The following is a 16,002-nucleotide window of genomic DNA, read 5'->3' as shown; positions in this document are numbered from 1 at the left end:
ATCTCCAATTACATATAATGCATGATCCCTTCGGATAGACCCGTCAGCAGATACAGATCAATTGATTCACTGTCAGTTATTTTCCCGCAGTAGAAATTCAAGACGTCGACCAGCATATGCGGGTGGGAGGGTTGTGTGGTGGAAGAGATTTTCAATGTTTTCCAATGTAGTACTGAATGAGGGCCTCCGAATCTGGTATGTATTCTCAGCTAAAAATGCTGCGAGCGTTGAACTGGCAAAAATATGGGATGTCAACTCCACAAATTCTCGAATCTCCCCAGTCGAGGAAACAGGATTTATTGAAGAACGTGTTACCGGCTCCAGATTTGAGTCGCATACGGTACCAGAACTCAATGCATCGAAATCCATGTCGTTAATGAAAACCGAATCGGTAAAGTACCGCGTTGAACAGAGAATCAGAATCAGGGTTATTATCGCCGGCACGTGACGGGAAATGTGTTAACTTAGCAGCAGCAATTCAATGAAATATATAATCTAGCAGAGAGAGTGTGTGAGAGAGAGAGAGAGCGAGAGAGAGACAGAGAGAAATGTAATACTAATAATAAATAAAATAAAACATAATAATAAATAAACAAGCAAATCAGTTACGTCTTTTGAATAGATTATGAAAAATGTACAAAAATTAAATACTATATTAAAAAAGAGAGGTCGTGTTCACAGCTTCAAAGTCCATTCGTGATTCTGATTGCAGAGGGGGGAAGCTGTTCCTGAACCGCTGAAAGAGCGTTTCTGTCTCATAACCTTAGACACCCAGGTTCAAACCTGATATCCGGTGCCATCTGTGTCGACGTTGCTCCTTTGCAGATTGGAGGAATTTTCATCGTCAATGTCGTGATGGTCTATTATCGCCCCTCATTAATGAGCTGTCCTTACTGTGTGAGGCTGATGACGTGACGTAGCCGGACAGCGGCTTGCAATGAGAATATTTAGGCTGCAATTGGTCCGGTCAGTGAGGGCACAAACTGGACAAAACTGTTTATTGCCGGAATGTGTGAGGTCATGTACTTCGTTGGGATTGGTATTAAATAAATGACGATTGGTTGCGGTGGGACTGTCAAAGGAAACTGTTCACGAAAGAGAGATGGCGAGCCGATGGGTGGATCAGGTATTTTGGAAGGCAACTGCAGATTGTAGGTTATTGCAACTCGATTGGAAATTAGAAATAGAGGAAACATTGTGATACATCTGTACAGGTTTCTGAGGTTGGCTCTGTTGCGGTGACGGCAATTTCACTCCCCATATATGCTGAAGGGTACAGTAGCACTGGAGAAGCTCGGAACAATTTAACTGACTCACCTCCCGTGATGAATGCACGTCCTCTGACGAACAACTGATGTTAAAACTGTTCACTGCAGAATATAGAATAAGTGCTGAATCTAAGGCGATGGATGAGGCGTACAGTCAAGGACAATGTCCAGGATGAGGAATTATCGTTTAAGTACGAATTAAAGCGGAATATCTGAACATACTTTCCTGATACCAGAGACTACTCGACGAGACAGGGTTGTGGATGTTACAGCACGGGGCTGATTTAAATAGGATATGGACGCTTTAAAAAAAATAAGAAAATCGTGGGTTGCGAAACAGCCAAAGAAGATAGTTTGAAACGTGGGCAAGTGCAGCCGTGATCATATGACGTAAACGGACGGGAGCCATCAGTAACTGACATTGTCCCCTTACACTAGGAGTAACGTTTCGGGATTTTCTATTCAGGAACAAAATGTAAACTCATGGAACTGGTCTCCCGGCTAACGTGCATACAGAATGACGATTTAAAATGCCAGGACCGGATTATGAATTAAATAAAGTCGGCCTGACGAATGGTCTCACTGCCGGGAACTGTATTACATCGAATCTCAGGGATTGGGGATCTGCAGTCAATGACACTATGGGACGTTAGCCATATATTGCTCGCTTCTACCGCTTGCTGCCCGCGATCTGCAACATCTCCACCTGCAGAGACGTACCGGAGATTTTATCAGGGAAAGCTCTAGCTACAGCTGAGGGAGACGCTAATGCCCTCGGGTGGACTCTGCCACAACTACAGTAACACAGGAATCGAGTGAGATTAGAATCTGACAGAGGATGAAAATACGTCACCATGCGAATCGGAGAGCGAAAGGACAAAGTCCACTTCTTTCCACTGACGCTGAAATCCGTTCTCCGAGTTTGATTCTTTTAGTTTTACGAGACAGTAAAATTCCGAACTGCAGAGAGTTTAAGCTGCCTCGACGGGATTGATCAGAGTCGGAATGGAAATGAACATTGCACAATGAGTAGAAACGTATCGTATTGAATTGTATTGAAGTGTAAAAATACGCAGTTCTCAACTGAAAACAAAGAGCATCAAGGGTGTTAAATTTTATTGGCAGTGGGATTGTTGGCGTGAGCGCTGCGAGCAGGGTTCGAACTTGCGCGGGGAATCCCCATTGGATTTCAAGTCCAACGCCTTAACCACTCGGCCATCGCAGCGATAATGTTCAGCATCGCATCAATGTTCAGCACACACCGTAGCACTGCCCCCGAAGTGAGGGTTTTACTTGATTTATGTTTAGTAATGGAAAAAGTGAATCATTATATCATTATTCCAATACAAATAGAATAATTGGACAGCTGTGGAATTTGTTTCAACACCGTTAGGTCAGTACGGGAGTGTGGAGGGCTAACACTGCCGTCAGTATCATAAATGAAGGAGATTTCCAGTATTGGGGATAAAGATCAGGATCAGAATTTGTTTCATAATGACGAACATATGTCAACATGATATTGTTGTTTTTTATTCTACTCTTCCTGAAATGAATGTTTAAATTGCATTTGCAGACCTTTACCACTGAATAAGCCTAGAAGTAAACATTTAGGGAATATTGCACAAGGTATCTTTGCTCAGGATGCTGTCAATTCAACCCCTGTAGAATGTGATGAGAATGGGTGGGGGGGGGGGGCGATAGTCCCTTTCCAATCCGCCTAGACGGCTCTAGACGTAGTTCCCTGTTATTTTCTGCCATTAACGGGGTCGAGGACAGTTATGGTCCCTGACTTTATTTCTGCGAGTGACCTGGTCGGCGACTGTTGTTGCCTTTGTTTTTTCCATGCGACTGAGGGAGTTGAGGGCTGTTATCGTTCCTGACTTTATTTCTGCGAGTGAAGTGTTTGGGTACTTTTATTGTCGCTATTGGGTTTTTTTTGTTGCGGGGGAGGAGGCATTTTGGGGTCTGCGAGATTTGTTTCTTTTCTTTTTTCGAGTCGGCTTGAAGTTTGTCCTTTCATGAAAACCGATGGTCTCCCGGTATTTAATTGCTGTCCGGAGCAGACAAATCTCAGAGTTGTATTGTACATGCGGACTTCGGCAATACAATTAACCCTTTGAATCTTTATATTCTCCTCACTCGTGTGACTGCAGTTCCACTTACTGTATGAAATACTCGTAACACTGATTTTCTCTTCTCGCTCAGACTGCAGGACAAATTCGATCATATTACAATCACTGCCTCTCAAGCATTCCTGTATGTTAGTCTACCTGTCAAAACACAAAACACCATACAACCCACAATTATCTTTTTCTAATGGGCTCAACCAAAACGTACTCTAAGTCCATTCTGCAGGCATTACACAAATTCACTCTCTGAGTATCCAGCGACAACTAGACTTTCTCAAACTTGCTGCATATTGAGATCCTACAATGGCCACCGTTATATTGCCATTTTCACATGCCTTGTGCATCTCCGCTTGTCATTTGTACTTAACGTCGACTGCTAGAGGACTGTATATAACTCCCATCCTATGATCCTATGTTATCTCTCACTAAGCATTATTGTTATTTTTTCTACAGCACTCTAAATTGCGCTAAATAAAATAAATAAAAATATGGGTAAAATGTGTAGAAGGCATGTTTGGTCTGCCGATGATTCTGAATAATGCAGCCAGTCTTCTTTTGGCACCGTATTGAGAACATGTCCTCGATATTGGCGAGGCGTGCCCATCACTACAGCACTTTGCCCCTTCTTTCGATCCTACGCATTGGAGCCCCGCCCCACACCAGACTGTGACGCAACGACTGACAATGCTGTCCACGTACGCCCACAGAAATGTATTTGATTCTTCGACAGCACTCTAAATCGCATTAATAAACAATTATGACGTCTGCACAGTGACCGTGTCAGCATTTTGGGACCAGGATGGATCCGCTGAGATGTCTTCGCCCAGGAACCTGAAGGTATTCACCCAGAAGACCATAAGACCATAAGACAAAGGAGCAGAAGTCGGCCATTCGGCCTATCAAGGTTGCTCCGCCATTTCATCATGAGCTGATCCAATCTCCCCTTCCCCCGCCTTCTCACCATAACGTTTGATGACCTGACTACTCAGAAACCTATCAATCTCTGCCTTAAATACACCCAACGAGCGGCGTTACAGGGAACGACACTCTTCAAAAAGGGTTTGCACGTTTCACTGCAAACGCAGGATGGGTTGAGATTGTCACTTCCATGTGAATGGTTTCAGCTCGTTATGTTTTCAGACATTCCTGGTATTCGTCTCAGGGTTGGTTTATAATTAGTGATCACATGCGTAGCCACCAAATGGAACACAACCTAGTCGCGGTGTGAAGGCTTGCGTTGCTCAGTACCCAGGAGAACGAAGGTGGCTGTAGTTAGGAGTTAATGTTTTGGCTCTTTGTATGGGGCACTGATGCCAAACAACTCAAATAGAAGAGGGCGGACGGAGAGTGTCCACCGGCCCTACAATTTCGAGGGCTTACCTCAGAGATAACAAGCCGGACTGGTCAAAGAAAACCTCAGTGAAACGAAAATGAGGAGTCCGTCTATATATTAATCGGCCGGTATTTCTGAATCACTACCCGGGACTTGGCAGGCAATTGCGCAAACCGAGATTGTACTGACACGATGAATGAATCCCCGAACGTCGCAGACTGACAGGGATGGAGGGTCTTCATTGCTGCCCCGAAAGGCCAGCGGCGAGACTGGCAATAAGTTATGAATTTAGTCAGCTCCGCCATGGGGACAGGCCTCCGTTGTATCCAGAACATCTTCATGTAGCGGTGACTCAGATAGGCGGCGACCGTCATTAAGGAATTCATCACCCAGGACATTCCTCTTCTCACTGTTACCATCAGGAAGCAGGTACAGAAGCCTAAAGCCAAACACTCAGCAATTCAGGAACCAATTCTTCCCCTCTGCCATCCAATGTCTAAATGGACATTGAACCTATGAACACTGCATCATTCTTTCATCTCTTTTGCTCTAGTTTTAATTTAACAATTTAATATACATATATTTGTTCTAATTCAATATTTGATTGATTTTTATTTCTTTATTTATCACGTATTGGTTGTACTGCTGCCGTTAATTTAACAGGTTTCTAGATATCTGATACTGATTCTGAAGTAAGTCACATCCGTAAGACAGATGTTGGTGAAGATCAGAACTAAGACTCTCAATCCGGATCAGTAGAAAATGAGTTCAGTGGGAAGATTCCAGCTCGCGAAATCCCAAGCGTTTGGCACAACAATGTGACCGGAGTGAGCAGTTTCGCTTGTCACCTAATTTCTGCCCGCACGTATTCTGAAACCGGTGAAATGTATTAGACAATATACTGTGCAATGAATATTCTATCCTATGAGATATATAAACCAATATTGTATACAAGTTAGAGGCACTTGTGTCCTGGTCGGGAAAAGGGAAGTGGTTAAACTGTTCAAGTTCACTTGCCGGTTTCTTGTGCTTCCACGTTAATGTCTACAGCGCTCATCAGCATGCAGATCTATTGTTTTCCAAAGACTGCTGCGCTGTTTCCATTTTACACGTATTTCCACAACAGAGTGTAACAGCAGCACAGTCTCCCAACTCCTACACTGACCACCTGAGGCCAGGGTGCCGAACACCTTTCCCACAGTCTCTCTGCGCATGAGACGGGTTTCAGCAAACTGTGCCCTTCTCCGACTCTCTCTCTCCCTGCTGATTTGCACACCCCGGTGCTCTAACCCTCACAGAATAAATACTCAGCTGGTTTGACATTCCAAAATGTGACACTTCAAACTTACCTGTCTTGAAAACTATTTCCAATTCCTCCTTCAGTTTTTCAGTTTGATGTATCCAATTATCTCGTGCTTCTATGCAAAACTCGTGAAGCAAATCGCTGATAATATCCAATGACGGGGCTCGTCCGGGATTTGAACACGCCACCTCTCGCATATATTTTTTTCATCCGAAGCGAGAATCATACTACTAGACCAAAAAGCACGCCTTCGCAGATTGCGTCACGACTGTACTCCGAAGCCATTTAAAGTTAATTGGTGGGAAACCCATTGTCCTCTCCGTTCTTGAGAGGAGAGCCTGATGTCGAAACATGTTGGGCCTGTATTCCTTTGAGATTACAAGAGTATTCGTTACTTGATTGAGTCAAAGCAGGAATCTAACAGACCCACTTTAGTGCACTTAAAAATGCGTTTGCCGATGGAAAGGACCCAAACAAGGGACGCTTGTTTAAATCTCAATTCTGAGTATATTTTTCTCGCAGACGATGATGCTTCTGAGCAATTCGCTACCTCGGCGTTGGTGGGCGGTGGACTGTTGGACGCTGTATAATTAAAATGATTTCAGACGGGTGTACTGAAGTATTTGTTCCATGAACAGCGGAGACCTTTGATAAATGACACACAATAGGAACTTTATTCAGGACGAATTTTCACACGTCGATGCTATCTGGACTGCTGAGTCCCTCCAGCATGTTGTATGTGTTTCGCAAGTTGGTCTCACATTCTGTTGAGATATTTTGATTATCCTTTTACCGACAAGCATTTTCCATCACGTGACCTTCCAACTCATGTCACGTCACCTTCCAACTTTACTCTCTGTATTTACCTCTTTCCGGTGCATCTATGTCAAAACTCACAAGAGGATTCCCCTTCAAACTGCACAATCTATCATCCACATTCCCCCACTCCACGTCGAGTATCATTGCCATCTGCGATGACGTCACCACAGTGCTATTTGGGTAAAAACTGGTATGGAGCTGGAATGAGAGGGAGTGTGCAACTGATGATTCATATCTTGATGACAGTCAAGGGGGAAAGGAGAAGATCGTGAAAGACAACAGGATGGGGATATTTTCTTATTGCCAGAAACTTTCCTTCAACAAAATCGGGTGTAAAATGAAGAAAACAATAGGAGTAAGAACGCCGAATTGTCATAGACGGGTTTGGAAACTATCTCTCCAGTGGAAGCTACGACCTGAACACAAAGTCTTACATCACTAATCTATCCTGGCCATGGTGGTAAACTTGTGGTTAATTCCATTGCTGCAGCCAATAAAAGGATTAATGTGCTTTCAAGTTTCCGGGGATGGGGTCGAAGATTTATTTTCCCAGCTTTCCGCTGCTGTTTAGAAGGAGGCGTTGTCTGTTTTGACAGAGAAACTTAGAACAGAATTAAATGGACTTCGTGCTAGCAGATAGGATTAGTCTAGTTTAGGATTATGTTCAGAGAAGACGAGATGTTTTGAAAGATTCTTCCGACGGTGTTGGCTACTGTTTCAGTCAACATGTCATTCGTTGACGGTGTTAACAAATTTTACACAATTAGTTTCGCATTATCGTTGTTTGAAATACGCTCAACAGAGTTCCACAGTGGGACTGGGCAAGATAGACGACAACACAGCGTACTCTCACCTCAGACTGAACTCTGACATCTCCAACCCTATCGGGCTGTCATCACCCATTGTTCATCCTTGAACAATAGCCATGCTTCCGGATTCCTGTGAGGATACTTTGCGTCTCAATCAGGACCGACCCTGCGTACGTTGCTGATGGAAGGGGAACGTGGGTTAAAACTTCTTTCCCAATAGTTAAGAAGTTCAACTGTTTCCGCTAGTGCGGCCTGACTTGTGAATGTGAAGCACACTTCGCCTTCCAATGGGCAGTTGGAGGAAGCTCTAACGTGATGTTTATGAGCTTGTCTTCCTAGATACATCACAGACAACTGTTACGGATTCAAGCAACAATAAATATATGAGTGAGGCACGGTTTTTTACAACAAACAACACGTTTATTAAACACTGAAAACAAATCCCCCAACAGTAAACAAATCACTAACGTAACCGGAAATCAGCTGCTGTGCGGCAGCTTAAACAGTTCTTAAAGCGATGTTGCAAAAACAGTTCATTAAAGTAGTATTGCAAAAGCTCAAAATGCTCACAGTCCATTTAAGGGAGAGACTTTTTAAGATGATTTAAATTCTCTTTCACTTCGTGTTGTTGCAGTTCTCAGTCGAACTACTTTTCCCACGAAGAATTTACGGAGATGGTAAATGAAACGTCTTAAAGGCACTGACCTTTCCTTTACAACACTGTTCCCAATCCTTTCCGCTATTCACAGGGATTAACATGGGCACAGTCAACGAATTCCTTCTGAATGAGGATCAAACAAGGTCAAACCTGTTTCACCATCGAAATCGACTTTCTTCGATCTTTCAACTCCCGAACTCCAATTTTTACTTTCCACCGATTCTCAACGAGCAGTATTATAAAGAAACTGCTGGCAATGACCTATTAAACTTTCGGCATTATATAGAACTCCGTCTTTCAACTAAACTGCGTCATAACATTAAATCAAGCAGTGGCATGAAGTCAACATGGCAAATCCAGATACGAACTGCCCCTCCTCACAGGGAGGGGTCCTCCTTTTATACTCTGTAAAAATAAATGTCACATGACCTCTACTGGCGTGAAAATGACGTCAGTCCAACATCACAAGACCATTACCTCTAGTCCAGTATAGCTTCAGCCCCTGTCATGTGACAAGGGTACCACTGCATAAACGGAGATTGTCTGTGTTCCAAAGAAATACAGACCGTGAATAACCGACGAGGTGGTGGTGAGGTTAAAGCGATGGACTGGGAATCCATTCTGCTTTGGAAACGTGCATCCTTAATACCATTCTTGTCGTCAGCCGTTTGTTTTGTGGGACCATCTCTTGCATTTTCACTTAAACCTCTTCAAACTTATCATTCAAATTCAGCTTCAAATTTACTGTCATTCAACCATAAACATCTAAACATCCAAACGAGTTAACTAATTATCTGGAACCAAGCTGTGAAACACAAAATCTATATCACATAAAATGTTGTTAACACAATTATATTATCAGAGATTTGTATATATTCTGGAGACGTACACGATGGCAAGCATACATATACAGTAGAACATATAGTTAAATATATATGAATATTTCTACAGACTTTCCCATAAGTAATGATTAACGGATGCCAACTGGGTGTTCAGAAGTCTGTAAGGGCGAGGAATATGTTATTCAACCCAACAGTCCTTGATCTTATCCCGTGGTACGTTCCGCCTGACGGTATGAGGTCGATGATGTTGTGGTTCAGCAGAACTAATGGGAGTTGCCTTTGATAATGTTGAGGTCTCTGTGAACGCAGCGCTTCTGTGAAGTGGACGAAGGGGCCCTGATGATTCTCTCAGCGGTTCTCACACTCCATTACCATATACAGATGTTTAGCAATTCCCGTGTGAGACGGTTATGCAGCTGGTAAGGACACTGCCGACTGTGTTCCGCTTATATCTGTTTGGAATGGATGCAGGAAGTCTTTCTTGCCTCAGTCTCCCTTGGAACTCGATGCAATTCTCTGCCCTGGTGACTAAACAAGTAGTTTTGAGGAACCATGTGAGATCATTTGTGATGTGCACTCCAGAAAACTCGGCGTTCCTGACTCTCTGCAGCAAGGAGCGGTAGCTGTGCAGAAAGTAATGGTCCGGCAGTTTTCTCCTTTTGCTCCACACAGAGTTCGAGGGAACACGTTTTCAGGCCGTGGGGATTCGCCACCGTCTTTTGCATGAATACCGCAAGGTAGCTAATTTTCTGTAATCTGCATCGGGTCCATGGACTCGCCGCTGCTTTGTCTCACTCCTTAGAAGTTGTGTTTGCCTCGCGAGTAAATACAGATTAAAAAAACAAAAATCACTCTCACCTCCTCTGGCTCCAGGCAAAGAACATCATTCTGATCTTCCGGCCGACCAAGGTTGACCCCTGCAATCCTTCTGCTCCGACCATATCGGCAGATGCACTTAGGATTCTCCTTTAGCTCGAGCAAACTCACACCTTCTGAGTCAACAAGAAGGGTTTTGTCATCCTGATTTCTTTGTCTTGAATTTCTCATCCTCCTGAGAGGCGTGTTCTGGTCCGGTATTTTACCGTTTAGCACCTGAAATCAGCTATATCGCTTCCAGTATAATAAGCATACAACAATGACAAGTTTAGTGTTGATGTTGATGAAGGAATGTTGCTGATTACTTCACTCCTCCTATTTGAAACGAACGTCAGTCAATAATACCAGCGGAAGCGAATCATTGATTGAAGAGAGATGATGCGTATACATCGCGCAGAAAGCAGCACAACAGTATTCCTTCAGATTCTCCTCTAAATGTATCATTTTACACACAATTTAGCAAATCTAATTGTCATGGCCTGTCCATATGGAATGTACTGATCTCCCTTGTTTAACTAATCTGTGAATGTACCGTCCGAATGCTCACTAACTTTTCAGATGAGGCCAGATAAGACATCTTGAACCGAAGCGTGCACAATCCACTCCACATGCTGTCCAGGTCGCTCATTTCCTCCATTGTTTGAGGCTGAAGATTCTAGTGTTGGTGGTAATTGTATCTCTCGAAATTCAGATACAGGCTTTCCGGAAGTAAATGTAAAGTGAAATTATAGTTTCCTGTTACAGGAGCTCAGCGGGTCCGAGAGTATCTCTGCAGGGGAAAGGGTAGACATTGTAGTCATTAATGTCTGAAACTCTTCCTCAAGCGGAAGGCGATCAGGTTCTGGAGAACACGATGAGAATGTGCGCTGCGAGCCCAAACCTCATCAGCCCAAAGGAGTCGCGTCTGGAATTTTATGGGACCAAGTGAGAGAAATATGGGTTCGGAGACGATGGACAGAATAACCTTAAGTACATCTTAAACATACCACTGTTTTGCCACTGACAATCAATCAGAAACCTCTAAAGTTTTGAGAGTGAGGACTGAGTGTGCACAGCAACAGGCACAGATAATCGAATGGATACACAGAAATATGTCATAACAACGGCCTCGGTCAGTGTGGGAATTAAGCAATGCTGAATTGGACGGGAGAATTAGGCCCATCGGGAATACATGGAGACAAGCAATATTTAGTTTCCCTTGTCGCTCTGTTCAAATTCTGAGTGAATATCTAACACTGATGAAGCGCGTCGAAGAGCCACTTGCCAAGCCAGCTTAGAAGCATCGAAACATGGAAAGCCTACAGAGCAAAACAGACCCTTCGGGCCACAAATCTGTGCCGAATATGTCCTTACTTTAGAAATTACCTGGGGTTACCTCTATTTTTCTCAGCTCCATGTCCCTATCTAGGAGTCTCTTAAAAGACCCAATTCTATCCGCCTCTACCACCGTCGCCGGCAGCCCATTCGCGCGTTCACCACTCTGCATAAAAAACAATATCGCTGACCTCTCCTTTGTACCTACCTCCAGGCACCTTTCAACAGCACCCTTTTGTGTTAGCCATTTCAGCCCTGGAAAAAGATCAGACTATCCACATGATAATTGCCTCTCATCATCTCATACACCCCCATCAGGTCACCATTCAACCTCCGTCGATCGAAGGAGAGAAGGCCGAATTCACTGAGCCTAATCTCATAAGACATGGACCCCAATCCAGACAACATCTGCACCTCTGCACACTTTCTATGGCTTCCACATCTTTCCTGTAGTGAGGCGACCAGAATTGAGCACAGTACTCTACGTGGACACTGACCAGGGTCCTATATAGCTGCAACATTACCTCCCGGCTCCTAATCTCTATCCCACGGTTGATGAAGGCCTTCTTAACCACAGAGTCAACATGCGTAGCAGCTTTCAGTGTCCTCTGGACTCGGACCCAAAACTCTCTCTGATTCTCCACATTGCCAAGAGTCTTACCATTACAACTATATTCTGTCATCATATTTGACCTAGCATAATGACCCACCTTAAACTTATCAGGGTGGACTCCGTCTGCTACTTCTTAGGCCAGTTTTGCATCCTATCAATGTCCCGCTGTAACCTCTGACAGCCCTCCGCACTATCTTCAACACCCCAAGCATTGTGTCATCAGCAAATTTACTAACCCATCCCACCACTTCCTCATCCAGGTCATTTATTTAAAAAAAAAACGAAGAGTAAGGGCCCTAGAAAAGATCCCTAAGAAACAAACTGGTCACCGGCCTCAATGTAGAATATGGCCCGTTTACAACCACTGTTTGACTTCCGTGGGCAAGCCAATTCGGAATACATTACGCAACGTCCGATGGAATCCCATGCCTTCTTACTTTCTGAAGGAGGCTTTCATGGGGAACCTTATCAAATGCCTTACTGAGATCCATATATATAACATGCTGTGCTCCACCTTCAGCAACTCTTTTGGTACATCCTCTAAGAATTCAGTCAGGCGAGTAAGGCAGGACCTGCAGTTTACACAGCCATGCTGTCTATCCCTAAGGGTATTATGTCTCTCCAAATTCGCAGACATCTTGCCACTCCGGATCTTTTCCAGCAACTTGCTCACTACAGAGATACCTGAAATATGAATTAATATTTTAACCGACCCTACCTTACCAGCTGAGCGCTTTCAGTCATTTTTGTTATTATTTCGATTTCCAGTATCATTCTAATTTCTTTTTCAAAAAATCGACGACATTTTCGGATAGAACACAGTTCCAGATAGAGAAAGTTAATCTATTGCTTTGAAATTCCTTTAAAGGTCAGCGTACATTCATCATCAGTGTCAGTATATGTCCCTACATACTGCACTGAGATTTAGTTTGCTGGGTAGCGGACCAGATGGTGGACGGGGAAGGACGCGGATGGTCACGGGGTCTCGGGAGGTGAACAGGGATAAAGATGGAGATATGCAAGGACAAAGAGGGAGCAGTCCGGTGCTGGAGACTGAGTTGAAAAAGAAACATAAAACACACACGACTCCGCCATGTTCCAGTCCGATCATGTTCCCCTCAGAGTGAAACTCAGAAACCGAATCTGTGGTACCGGCGTGGCAGAAGAAATAAGCAGGGCATTTATAGTGGAATCGAGGGCATTATGACAGACATTGGGAGTGAAACACCGTGACCATCACTATGTGGAATAATGATTAACAGCGGAGAGGGTGCAGGGTGGAGAAACGGGAGCGGATCCATCCTGAATGGACAAACCAGCGTACAACGATCCTCCCATCACGAAATTGGAAAACGAGACGTAACGGAGGGAATGAAAAACAAAACGGGCGGGACATCAGTGGATTGTCCCCGACACTTCCCGAGTTCGACCGAGCGTTCATCTGATTGAATTAAAGCTGGAGCGCGTCGCACATATTTGAGAAGAATCTGATGAAGAGAAAATTCCACCTTCACAGAGTAGACAGCCAGTGAAATATATCTCCAGTAAATACATGCGTATGTCAGAGCGCTAAGCTGTTGGCCGTGGTTCTACATATCGGAAAGCTGATAGCTTAAGGAGGGAAATGGCGATTGATTTAATTCTACTGCTCAAACTAGCTGGTCTCACTAGAATTTAACGAAATTGGTTAACAGTCTCAGTGGGTATTTCACCGCGTTCTTCAGCTCCTCTCTAAATTTTCTCTGAGTCACGGCGTAAATACATGTGTTGGTGCAGGAGCTGAGGATCTGCAGCATCGTCGCTGTGGAGTCTGCGATATAAATCGCATCCCTGTACGAGTAGAAAGGGATATTTGCAGCCCGTCGGTAGTAATCAAAAACCAACCGTGGCAACCACAGAAATATGAAACTACCGGTTATACTGAATAGTAAAACGACCAATTTCCTTCGGTTCTCCATCTCCGGGTCCTTGTCATTCTTTCCGGTGCTGCGGCCCCGGAGCCCAATCCGGACTTTATTTGCAGAAAAAATCCGTCTGACTGTCAGAACATTGAACAATAAAATCAGAACCAATGGGAGACAAGGCATGAAAATGCGAGTAATCATCACAACTGCGGCCCAGGAGGGAGACGTATAGAAGCTCTTTGTGGACGAACAGCCATAGGAAACTCCATTAATTCTCATCGAAGGCTCTATTGTAAAGTAGTAAGGGATACTTTCTAAACAGCCCAGAACACTCACTGTCGCGATAACCACAGCCGCTGTTCTTTCGGTGCAATATTTTGTTTTCAGCTTTTCACAACAAATTGCCACAAATCTGTCACAGGTGAACGCGACTGTCATCCAGACAGAGACCCCGGTGCTTGCTATAAGCAGGCAACGAAAAACCCTACAAACGGGAGTCAAATAGAGGAAGGAAAAACTAAAGTATATGAGAACAGTCCAGTTCAGCAGAGGGTCAGAGATAACGACCAGGAGATCGGCCGCTGCCATTCCCAGCAGGTAGCGAGTGATGCATTTGGAGAGACCGCACTTTCCCCGGGACAGGATAACAATCGCCACCAGGTTAACTGCAAGAGAGAGGGAGGGAAACAGAGAAATTACTGACTCGTCACTGAAATAGAGCCGCAGTGTGACAGAATCAGATTAGATCTTGTTCTTTTTTTGCCTCAAAGAGTGAATACCGGACACTGAACATATGAAGCGACTGGCAGTGCGCATTATCGGAGTGTCAGAGAACTTGCCGAAAATTTTGTAAATGAGTTAAACCTGGGTGAATTCCCAAACCGACCAGCGGACAGCGGCAGCAGTGAAAGATGGACGTTAAATATCCGCATCACTGGCTCCGAGCAGCACGGGAATGAAATGAAATCCACATCGGCGGTTCCCTCTGCTCACATTCCAGAAATAAATGAGCCCTTCGCCTTGTTCCGTTACCCAGTCATGCAATTCCTATGGGCAGAACAGAAGGACGGCTGGTTCCCACAGACGCAGCACAGCCCGGTGTCCTCCTGTGCAGACATTTCGATTCACAATTATCACATGACATCGAGACAGCGGAGAGGATTTCAGTCAAAGGCAGCATCTCGGCTCCAATATCGAGCGCTGCCTGCTACGAACGCAATGGGATTAATATTGTCAGCGCCTTCCGCCCATGACTGAAAAGCGGGGACTGGACAGGTGGCTGTGGAAGCAGAGCGAGAGAAACACTTCAGAACACCGGAATTAACTCGCAGTATCTGTCGTTTGCAGGTGTGACAGCGGCTTACCGGGAATCCCAACGACTGAAATAACAGGGTAGTAAATGTCTTCTATCCGCCAGATTACTGGATATCCCATTTGAGTGACACAGTGAACGCGATTGCTCTGAATTCCACAGCTCGGCAAGACACTCTGGGCTGACGTACTGCAACAGGCTCTGATTTATACAGGGGATCGATCTCCAGTGACAAGGTCCCACCTCCCACCATTGTTATTGAACAAACAAATTACATCACCGGCAGTGTCTCAGGAGCAAATACTGTAGGCATGTAACACAAACACGTCAGTATCATTGGCATTACCTCAGTCAGATCCCTCTGTGTAATTTGACCAAAATGTGTAATGAGACCAATAAGTGAACAATGAGAACTCTGCTCACAACAATCCACACTTATAGTGACAGAGGTCAGGACTGTTCCCATTTTCAATCTTGAAACTTTCACTGTGGTTTTAATTCCACAAGCATTCCGGAATCGAGGTTTCCAGCATTTTCTGCACTTTTCACTGTTACGCCTGCTGGTTTATCTACAAATAGATCCGCATTCCCCTCAGTGTGTTCTGGGTGCAGGGACACATGAAAACCCCTCCCACTCTCCTCCTGCAGACTTACATTTGATTTATTACACAGCAGCTCCACTTTGTCCGCTCAGACACAAAACCCGCCCCACCCCGACCCACTATGTGCCTTCAGATATAAAACATCCCCGCTGTGTACAGAGACACCCTGTCCAGTTCCCCATCAGACACCAAACCCACCCCACACCGTCCCACTATGTGC

General features: G+C 44.5%; 1 non-coding gene across 1 annotated transcript; it reads right to left on the bottom strand.

The window, feature by feature from the left end:
* Positions 1-2,411: 2,411 nt before the first annotated feature.
* Positions 2,412-2,493, bottom strand: trnas-uga (transfer RNA serine (anticodon UGA)). The gene has a single exon. It is a non-coding gene; the product is annotated as a tRNA-Ser (tRNA).
* Between the last annotated feature and the right edge of the window lie 13,509 nt (positions 2,494-16,002).

This window comes from Hypanus sabinus, unplaced genomic scaffold (genome assembly GCF_030144855.1).
Source record: "Hypanus sabinus isolate sHypSab1 unplaced genomic scaffold, sHypSab1.hap1 scaffold_149, whole genome shotgun sequence".
Lineage (NCBI taxonomy): Eukaryota > Metazoa > Chordata > Chondrichthyes > Myliobatiformes > Dasyatidae > Hypanus > Hypanus sabinus.
The sequence above is the reverse complement of the archived record's forward strand: the minus strand, read 5'-3'. Positions and strand labels throughout refer to the sequence as shown.